Here is a 10,241-nt window from a genome sequence, read left to right as displayed (position 1 = left end):
GCTCCCCTGCTACGAAAACCTTGCCACGCAAACACAAAACAACTACACACAGACTAGGACTCTTATTTCCCCATCTGTCCCATTGCACACCTCCTGGGAGCATCTTCTCATCCCAGTGGCACTGCCTTCCCGCAGCCCCGTACCCCCTACCCTGCCCTAATTTCTGGCTCCCAGCACAGGGCAACATTTCCACACCTGTTCCTTCAGCTCAGCACCCAGTTCTCCCAGTTCTCATCCCTTGCAGGACACCTCCGCAGCGATCCCTGCTGTGACAGTACATTGTCCCAGCTCTGGGTGGGATCGGGGCTTCCCAGGGTGCGGGAGCGGATGCACGGAGCAGCCCGGCGGTGGGAGCCGGCGAGGAGCTGGGGAGATGCCAGTCCCCAGCTGGCACACACCGTCCTTGCGCTGTAGCTGAACCTCTCGTGTGAAGCGTAGCCAACACCAGATGTTCTGATATTGTTAGTCAGGCTTGGGAAAAATCATGGGAACTTAGCAAAAAAACATTACTCTGGGAGCTAATTGATATTCTTCATTTTGAGCTTATGAACACCCAACTTGAACCACATGCTTGGATTTTATTATTTTTTTTCTGCAACCATAAATGCCAGATATAAATTTACTGAGAAGAAAAGAAGTGAGAAGCATATTCACCTGACACCAGGGGCTGGTGCTTGAAGGAAAAATGGAGTATTTAAAGCCTGTGACACTATCTGACTTGCCATTCCTGCAGTGTCCCTCAGCACGATCTGGCTGAGCATTAAGCACCTAATTTAGATTTTACCCACCCACGTAGGCTCCTTCAATGGTTGTAACCAACATGGCAGGGCCTGACATGACATGGGGAAAAGGTAGATGCTGTCACCCATTTCAAACTGAGAAATTATCCTCTTTTAAAAGTGTGTGTGTTCTCCTGTCAGTGACCTACACAGCGCTGGCTGGGGCTGTGCAGTCTGTGTGACTGCTAAGGCTGTGGATCAAACAAAATTGTCTTGACTGGCCTTAGATCTAGGACTTGATGCAACGTATGGCTACAAAATGAGAAGAAATAACCACATCTAGACAAGAGGCTTCTTGATTTAAGTTGTCTGAAGATGAATTGTGAAAGCAGAAAGAGCTATCCTTCTAGACACAACAAGCCCGCAGTGGAAAAAAATAAGAATTGCACTGGTAAATGAGACTCAAATAGGAGAAAGTGAATCAGCATCCAAGGTTTATTTATGCTTTAAGGTGATTATCTCAGCTCCCTTCATTAACATGATAACAGCAGACTCTGCGAAGAGGCAAGGGGTAATACTGTAGATGTTTGCAGACAGCTGCCTGGGAGAATGGGATTATTCGTGGAGAGTGAGCACTGAAACTCCTCCTTGCTGATTCAACCAAAACAGGACGTGGCGATTGCGCTCGCCTGATCTTGTTTAATACAGAAAGCACTCAAGCGTAATGGCAATGCAGTTGAAAGCTGCAAATGCAGAACAGACAAACTCCTTACACGTGTGATTCCAGGGCTTCCGTTCAGCATCTGCTCCCCTTGCTGCTAGAGCCGCTTGCAAAATAGCAATTGGTTTATTTTTCGCACAAAAATTGCTAAAATGAAAGGTGGGTAAAAAATTTCCCATTATTGCTAGAGCAACTGTGCCGTAGGCAGGGAGCTGGCAGCAGCAGCCGAGGGGAGCACCGCTTGTGCCTCCCTGCAAACTGTTACTGAGGTGGAGAAGATTCAGCGGTAGCAGCTGCTCTTCCAGCAGGTCCTCGAGAAGACCAGAAAGTGCTTGAGGAGTGTTTTAGGGATTCCCAAATATCCTGAACCCTCCCAGGTATATTCATGATTCCTTCCAGCCTTTCACTGCCAGGATCAGTGAGACTTGCAGCCCCTCCATCTCCAGACAGAGGATTACAAGAACTAGCCAGGAGAAGCACGTAGGGAAGGCACTTGCCCACGGCAAGTCCCCACCTCATTGCCTGTACCCCAAATGCCACGGGGCAGGGAATAGCTGAAGGGAGACAGTCACCCCCAAGGGACGGGTTATTTTTGGCACCTCAAGCTCCTACATGTCTCTGCAGCACAGGGCCCAAACCGCGGGCTAACAGAGGACTCCGCTGGGCTGTGCCTGGGCAGGCACACCTTCACCGCCGCGAGCTCACCCCAGCTTCCCACTGACAGCCGCCCGTTCTGCTCCCCTAGGGGCTTTGGCCCCTCTGGCTTCTTTGAGAATACAGTTATTGCTGAAAACACCTCCACATAGGTCATAGCGCCGGGCTCTGGAGGAAACCAAAAGTTGTCTGATAATCTTGCAAAAATACCCACATTTAGAAAAACAGAATGGTTGGGTGTTTCATGATTTTACGGGTCTGTAATTGCTGATTCTTTGTGCTCCTTCTTTCCCCACTCTTTAAAAAGACCTTCCTTTCATCCTTACAGCTCACCTGGGGCTTTGTTATCCGTGAGTTATAGTCAGCAATAGATTAGTAAGTAACTTCAGCATCTGCGTTGTCTGCAAATGCGTGTGGGCAGCTCCCTCGGGATTGAAGAGCCCCAGCAGCATCTGAGATTGGAAAAAACAGAGTAGGATTGGGAAAGCAGGGCCTGGTGGCATCAGTTAAATCCCAGCATTATTATGTCTCTCAGGCATGTACCACAAGGTGTCCCCAGCAGTACAGGCATTGCTGCAGGGTCTGGCGGTTGCACCTCTGCATCTGCTCCTGGGCTGGGGCACTGGTGCAAGTGCAAGCCCTGTCCCTACCCTCAGCAACCCCCAGCTCTACAGTCTTAACAGTGAGAATCAAGTCTCCATCCTTTGTTAGCTGATACTTAATTGCTGAGAGCAAGCAATTTTCATGAGGTTAAGCTGAAGCTAAGATTTTTCTTGCTCTTTCTTATCTTTATTTCCCTGGTTTTTACAGTTTCCTCCTTCCTTTTTTTTTTTTAATCATTTTTAAATACATATTTTTAAAACACCAGCCAGCCTGAATTAACTTCTGAAGTCCATCTTAGCGATGGTCAGTTAAAATGGGATGTTTTTCTATATTTGAAAAAGCAAATAGTAAAAATGCATTTTAGCACCCCAAAGGCAGGGCCAAGCTCGTGCACTTAGGCAGCCTGACCTGAAGCCTTGCGATATAGATGGCCCTTTAAGTCAACAGCGTAATTTGTGAGTGACAGGATGACTCACATAAATTAAGAACTGGACAAGCATTAAATAGGGTTATAGTTTCACCATTGTCTTTATTTTGCAAAATGTGCCCCGTGGCGTTTTCTGGTCAGTTTGGCACTATACCACTTTCAGAAGCATATACTATATATGCATACATACACACACATGCATATATGTAAATACATGCAGACGTATGCATGTACACTAGTATTACTGTTAACACACTGACAGCAAATCACTTGAGATCCTCCTGGCCATGCAAAGGGTATGCGTGTGTGTGTGTGTGTGTGTCTCCTAAAGCTATCCTCTTGCCTCACTTCATCAAAGGGCTCTGTGAGTAATTGCTGAAGCAAGAGGAAGAACATATGTCTTGATTTCCACTGTATTGCACTGTGCATAACCACTGCCACTTGGAAAAAGGACTCGTAAAGACCTGGATTCATCTCACTTAACTGCATCATCAAAGGCAAGCAGCCAGGAGATGGTGCAGCCTGGCTGAGAGTGGGAGAAAGCATCACTGGAGGTCTCTGCTGTTGGGGACATACAGCAGCGAGGTGCTCCATCTCTTCTTGGTAGTGCCAGGAGCACCCGTGAGCCCCATTCAGCATCCTATCCCTCCACTGTCTCGTTATGGCCCATCTGCCACGATTTAGGAGAGGGTTGCCAAATAAAAATCTCAAAAATCAAACTTTTTGTATTTACAGGGGAAGAAAATGATTCCTGGGTCTTTCAAGTGAATCACGGATTAAATGAAATCAGTGGGGTTTATGGATTCATAAATAATAAAAATACAACAAGACAGCAGCCATATCATGTTTTCCTGCTCCTGCTTTGACTTTGGTAGTCCCACATCTCCTACCTGCAGACTTGCTTATCAGGCTGCACCAGCCACAACATGTGTCCATCTCCCCTTAAAAGCCCCAGGGGCTCAGCTGTACTGCTCGGAAGGCTTTTCCGAAACATCCCTCCTCCAGAAATAAGGAGACATCTTCCAATTTCCAATAGAAATTTATTCCTGCCCAAGATGAGCCTTATTTGATCTCCTACCCATATTATCCTCTAACTTAAATCATTTCCCTTCCTCCCACCCTGAATGCATTTATGAAGAGTAATCATATCCCCTCTTAACCTTTGTTTTTCTAGGCTAAACAAGCCAAGCTCTTTTAATCTCCTCTCCTAAGATAGGTTCTCTGTTCTGCTAATCACCCTGCCAGTCCTTCCCTGCACCTGTTCAGGGATAAATTCATCTCTTCTTTTTCCAAAAAGAGGTCCCAGAACTATTCCACACAAGGTTGTACCGACACCAGTACTAATATTTCTCTGCACCTACCAATCAAATGGTTGTTGCATGAGCCTTTTTGCACAGCAAATGTGAAATAGGTACAAATACATAAACCAATAACCGTAACACAACCTTACTCGAGAAGATCACAGTTTTACTTGGAAGGGCATTCTGTTCCTTTGCATTTGTGGATCCCGGTCCTTAGCAGGCCTTAATCAGTGGTTTCCATATTTCATTTACCCTGGATGAGCACCAGGACCTTGTGTTAAAGGAGGCACTGAGGGAAGTCTTGTCTGTGTTTCACTCAGCCTTTGCTCTCGCAAAACTCTCTTTGAAATCGTGGCTGAGGGTTTGAACTACAAAGATGCAGAGTCAAATGGTGAAAAGCTTTTTGCATTCATCTCTTCTCTTTTCAAAATGATTTTCCAGTTTTACTTGGGGTTTAATTAAATTTCTGTGACCCAGGCAGGGAGTTCAGCCTTTCTTGATTAATGCTCTTTTAGGTGGTTCTGATAAGAATTTAGCATCAACAATTGAGCTAACAAGCCCCAGTGAACAGTTTATAGCAGGAGACTAATTCTATTAACGCTTTGCAGTGTCAGGACTCCACTTTGAGCTTGCAGCTGAGAGGAGAGATGGGGGAGAGGGAGCAAATGTAAAATTTGGCAACTAAATCACCAAGATTCAGCTGCTTTGTGGGCAGAGCTCATCTGGAAACTATTTTAGCTGACAACATCAGGATTTCACCTGTTCTTTTTTTATTATTATTTTTTTCCCTCCTGGCTGATGCTCTGCACTTTCTTGGCTTATTGTGATAACGGCTGGGAATAAGGAGTGGAACTGAATGGCAGCATTGATAAGAGAAATGAAAGGGTAATGCGATGGCATGATACTGGGGTAGGGCCTCTGCAGTTAGCCCTGCCCGTGCTCGATGTGTACTGGTGTACAGGATGGTCAGGACAAAGATGCTTATGCTGACAGTTGCAAATTAGTCTGTTGTGAGGGAAAAATTGAGGTTAACGCTCTGCAGAAATGTTTCTGTTACTTCTTGGTGACAACAGAAATACCTTGTAGGTCTGTGGTGATTCACGAGCATTTTCTCTCTCTCTTTCCCTTTCCTCCTGACACTGCTTAAGGTGCCACTAACGTCTCACTCTATCTGTGCTAAAACAGAGCCTGATGTCATTAAACTGTAGGGAGAAGTCTTGGCCAAGGTATTGCAGTGAATCACCTGTCCACAGCTTCTCATCCCCAGTGCCTGGAGGCCCAGCTTCGTACTTGTCTGTTTTGAGCTGCCCACAGACCTCACGCAAGCGTCTCCTTTGGGAGCCTGCAGAAGGCAGAACATGATTCCAGGGGTGTTTTCTTTTCTCCCTTGGGCAATCATCAAGGATAACTTGAGTCAACCAGATAGCCTGGAATTTATGTGAAAACAAGGCGACTTGGTGCTCTCTGAGTTGGTGGCAGAATTACAGTCACACCAAATGGTGCAAGGTAAAAATCAGTGTCTGTCACTGCATGACCTGCAGTGCTTATCATTGCTTCTTGTGTAAATGGAGAGCAAAGATACCTTTCTCCATCACTGGCCACCATCTCTCCTCTTTTACTTCCTCACGTTGCTCCCTTAAGAGTCCCACTTGTTCCTGCTTTGCCTGGGATCAGTCCATGTGGCTCTGCAGCTCTTCGAGGCTTTAGGAGGACCTGGGATGCCCATAGGCAAAAGGGCTCTTCAAAGGCTGGTGGCTGAGTGAGGAATATGGGCTCTGCAGGGGAGCTGCAGCTCCATCAGGACAGAATTCATCCAGCACCCTTCAGTGCTTTCCGAGCTGTTTCTCCTGCCCTTCTCAAGAACAGGGATGGGCACTAAGTGCTGCTGGAGCTGGTCCCCCCGCAGGGAGGCTGCAGATGGGGGCTGCCTGGCAGAACTGGGTGGTTGCACCCATATATCCATCTATGCTGTGGTCCGTGTCCCGCGCTTGTGGTATGTGCCTGGTTTTATTTTATTTATTTTACAAAGATTCGATAAAATTATTTAGGTAATTTGATTGCCACCACTGTCAGGGTGGTTGTCAGGGGGGGATTAGCAGTGTCTTGGCCCCTCATCAGCAGGAGATGGCTGTGGGGGGGACACATCGCCCATCATACACTGTCTTCTGCTCAGACCTTACCCACTGTGCACTTTGTTCAGGTTACAGCTCTTTGCTGTCCCTGGACAAAACCAATGACAAAATATGCCAAGTGGACAGACACCCTCCCTTACTCCCCCCTACCTCCCCCCACGATTTTTGCTGCAGCATCGCTGCAAATTGTAATTGTCAGTGGGGAAGCACACTTATCAGGGCATTCCATCCATAATCACTATAAAGAGGATGCGTATATCTAAGTCCTGGATGCTCCCCAATATCAGATCACAGCAGGGACTGAACTAATATCCATGTGCCCTCTCCTGAAAATGTGAAGACCCACTGAGAAATCATAGGCAAGGAAGGCTCTGACAATGCTCCCAACCTCTCAGGACAAGAGGCAGCCAAAGCATTGGTCCCCAAAGGCGCCTGCCCTCGCGATGCTGCTGGGGCCAGGCTCACTGTGGGAGCCACATCATGAGCAAACAGCAAGCGCCAGCAAAGATCCTCCTGCCTTCATCTCTACAGCTGTTGGAAGTAGCCTCGTGCATAAAGGGCAGCGTCCTCATTAAATTTCGTGGAGGGTTGCCATGTGGCCAGCAGAAATTCTGTTTTGTTTTATTTCGATAAGCAGCACGATAATATATTCACCACCTCCAAACGTAATGGGGTGACAGATGGGAGCTGGGCTGTGGCTTTCATGGGAAAGGCTCCTCTCAGCAGGGAGGCAGTAAGTTTCCCACCTAATCTTCTGTAACCTTCAGACTGCTAACAACTGTAAGAAGCAAAGCAATGGGTAGTTATTAAATTAATGACTTCATCCCCAAGCCGATAATGAATATTTTACAGTTTTATCTCTCCACCCTGTAGACTGCTCTAGACAGACTAGACTGTTTATTAATCTAGCTTCTGGATTTATGTTATTCAATGGCTAAACATCCTCAGCACGGTTGGTCTGGGCTGTTAAATGTTGAAGCCCAAGAAGGTGTCCTCTGGCAAACAGCAAAACCTGAAAAGCTGATCCTTGATCTTGGACTTGATGAGCCTGAGGCCAAAACCAACTGCCTTGCAGTGCTAAGGCCAAGTTAGCCCCTGTTTGCGTCCAAACCATTTGGCCATTGCTTCATGCTCAGTTTGGGTGGACTCTAGGACTTGTGAGTAAAGAAGAGGCAAGGAAAAGTTTTAACATATCCTGGCTTCAATAAGGGCATGATGGAGTTAACCCGACCACAAAGCTGTGGGGTCAGACACCATATCTTAATGTGGATAGGTCCTCCCAGGGTGGTCCAGCCCTCTGTGCTGGTTCTGGAGCTCAGGCAGAGCATATGTCCGTGCTCTATCCCTTCATGGCTTGTGTTTCTTCAGATCATCAAAGACAGTCACTGACATCCAAATAAAAGAACATTGCAGTTATATAAATGAAAGCAGGCTTTAATGGTTGTTATACTTCCTTGTTGACAGGGTCAAAAATGTCTTTAAATCTGATACTACCATTTTTACAACAATTGGTGATTTATTCATCCCCCTGAAAGACAGGGATGAAGGCATCTGGAATAACGAGAGCTATTTGTCTGAAGAATGCATCATCCGCATGCTTTCCTACAGCCTCAGTCCCACGAGCCCTTCTGTACAAAGCAGAAGGTCGTTTCAGGATATATCTTCTCATAAAAGTATAGAAGAAGTGAGTATGTTAACAAGTGCGGGCCAGAGCCTTTAATCCAAGCAAGCTGCGCTCGGTACCGGTTGGGAGGGAAGCAGTTTCCAGCTGGGGGCTAATCTGTTGGCTGCAGTGTCATCTCCAGCCCATCTGATTGCTCCCCAGCCTCAGCATCGTCTTCCTGCAGCCTAAGGGGGCTAAATTCGATGCCAAATGGCATCTCTGAAACGCAAAGTAGCCTTCTCTCCCCAGTAACCTGATGGAGAATGAGGCGACCCCCTCCCGACCCGTGTGTTTTTAGGACCCCTTGGCTGTGGGAGCAGGGTGAGATGGACCGAGCTTTAAGACTTCACCAGAGGAGCTCTGGGACAGAGAGAACAAAAAATGCACGATCATTAAAAAATGCACGAGGCTGGGAAAGAAAGCCCTTTCTGTGTACACCCGAAAGCCATCGCTGGAGCTGGTGGCTCTCTGGAAGAGGCTAGGAAATGTTGACAAATGGAAGGTACCACCTGAGCACAAGAGTGGAGAGATGGGTCATTAACAGCTCGTAACAATTAACAATAGCATCAGCAAGGCAAAATGACGCTCTCGTTGGTCAATGGGTTTATCGATGCATTTAGAAACAACCATATGCTGACAATCTTTTCCTTTGCATCCTTGAAGCAAAAGACCTGCTCTCCTCTGCTGTTCAGCTCTCACCCTACATGCGTTGAAGGAGGCTTAAGAGCTCTCCTAAGCACACCTATAAACTGACAGTGTACCATCTTAAACCAATTCAATTCCCTTCCCTGCGATAAAGGACGCCAGTTCAGAGAAGATAACATCTCACAGTGATGGCTCCCAAAGCTGCAATTTAACACAAATCTAACCGCTCTATTATACAGCACAGCCAATTCGTTAAGAAAGGACAAGCGAGCATGTCTATTAGCTGTATCATCATAATCAAATATTGGCACAAGGAACTGCTTGGTGGTGCAAAGCCTAGCGAAACCCCCCATAAAACAATTATGTACCCTTCAGAAAAACAACATGCCAGCCAGTTCTGGTGAACCGTTGCATGGGTTGCCCTGTTTTTCTCCTTTTAAGATGTGCAGCCCTTTGTGGAAGGATCAAGGCCCCATCACTGGCCCTAAGGTGTCATCCAGCAGAACCTCAAAGAGACCTTGTCCTTGGTGCTCCTGCTGCACAGGACGGCTCCCGGGAAAGCTGGGCTCAGTCTCCAGCAGTCCTCGCTCCTGAGGGTGTTTCTGCTCAGGCATTTGGGGCGACATGGCATGGGGATCCAGGGCAGATCCTAAATCAGACTTCTCAGAGAGAGGAAAGCCAGATGCTGATAGAAGAACCTGGAGAAAGAGCTCGGGCAGAGGCAGGAGGAGTACTTGCTTTCAGCAGAGCCAGGAGTGCTGCAGCAAAGCCTCCAGCTTATCCCAACATGGAGATAAGGCAGGATGGCTGGTGTCCCAGGACACCTCCCGTGCAAGGAGCTGGGGCTGCAGAGGGGGGGAAGGCCCGTTGCTGCTGCACTCACGGGGTCAGTGTGAAGGCTCTGAACCAAACTGTCCCTCGTGTCTCCACGGTGGGTCTGTCGCTTCACAGCTACCAGTAACTCCCAATTTCAGCGTTGGTCACAACTAGGGGAGACTCTGGGCCCAAAGTTTAATCGCTCTTATCAGCCCCTGCCTTACACATTTAATTGCACCTGAGATCTCTGTGCCGTGCTCTGCAGAGGAGGGGAAGAGGGCAGAGCTGGTAGCCCACTTGTCCACCACACTGACCTTGGAAACCCACCAGCATGAAACAAGAGCATCTACTGCACCCTCTCCAGGAGAGTCATCCTCTCCTTGACGATCCCCACAAACCTGTCCCAAGCCTCTGCCAGCTGTCCTGCCCCAGGACAGCTTGCAGACATCCAATGAAGACAGAAAGAACTTCCAATGAACACCCATGGCCATAAACATACTTGAGGACAGACTTTAAGACATCTTCTTTTTACCCAAAACTTTCCTCTGAATTTTTCTGGT

Source organism: Falco naumanni, chromosome 10 (assembly GCF_017639655.2).
Source record: "Falco naumanni isolate bFalNau1 chromosome 10, bFalNau1.pat, whole genome shotgun sequence".
In the NCBI taxonomy this organism is placed as follows: Eukaryota; Metazoa; Chordata; class Aves; order Falconiformes; family Falconidae; genus Falco; species Falco naumanni.
This window is presented reverse-complemented; position numbering follows the sequence as displayed.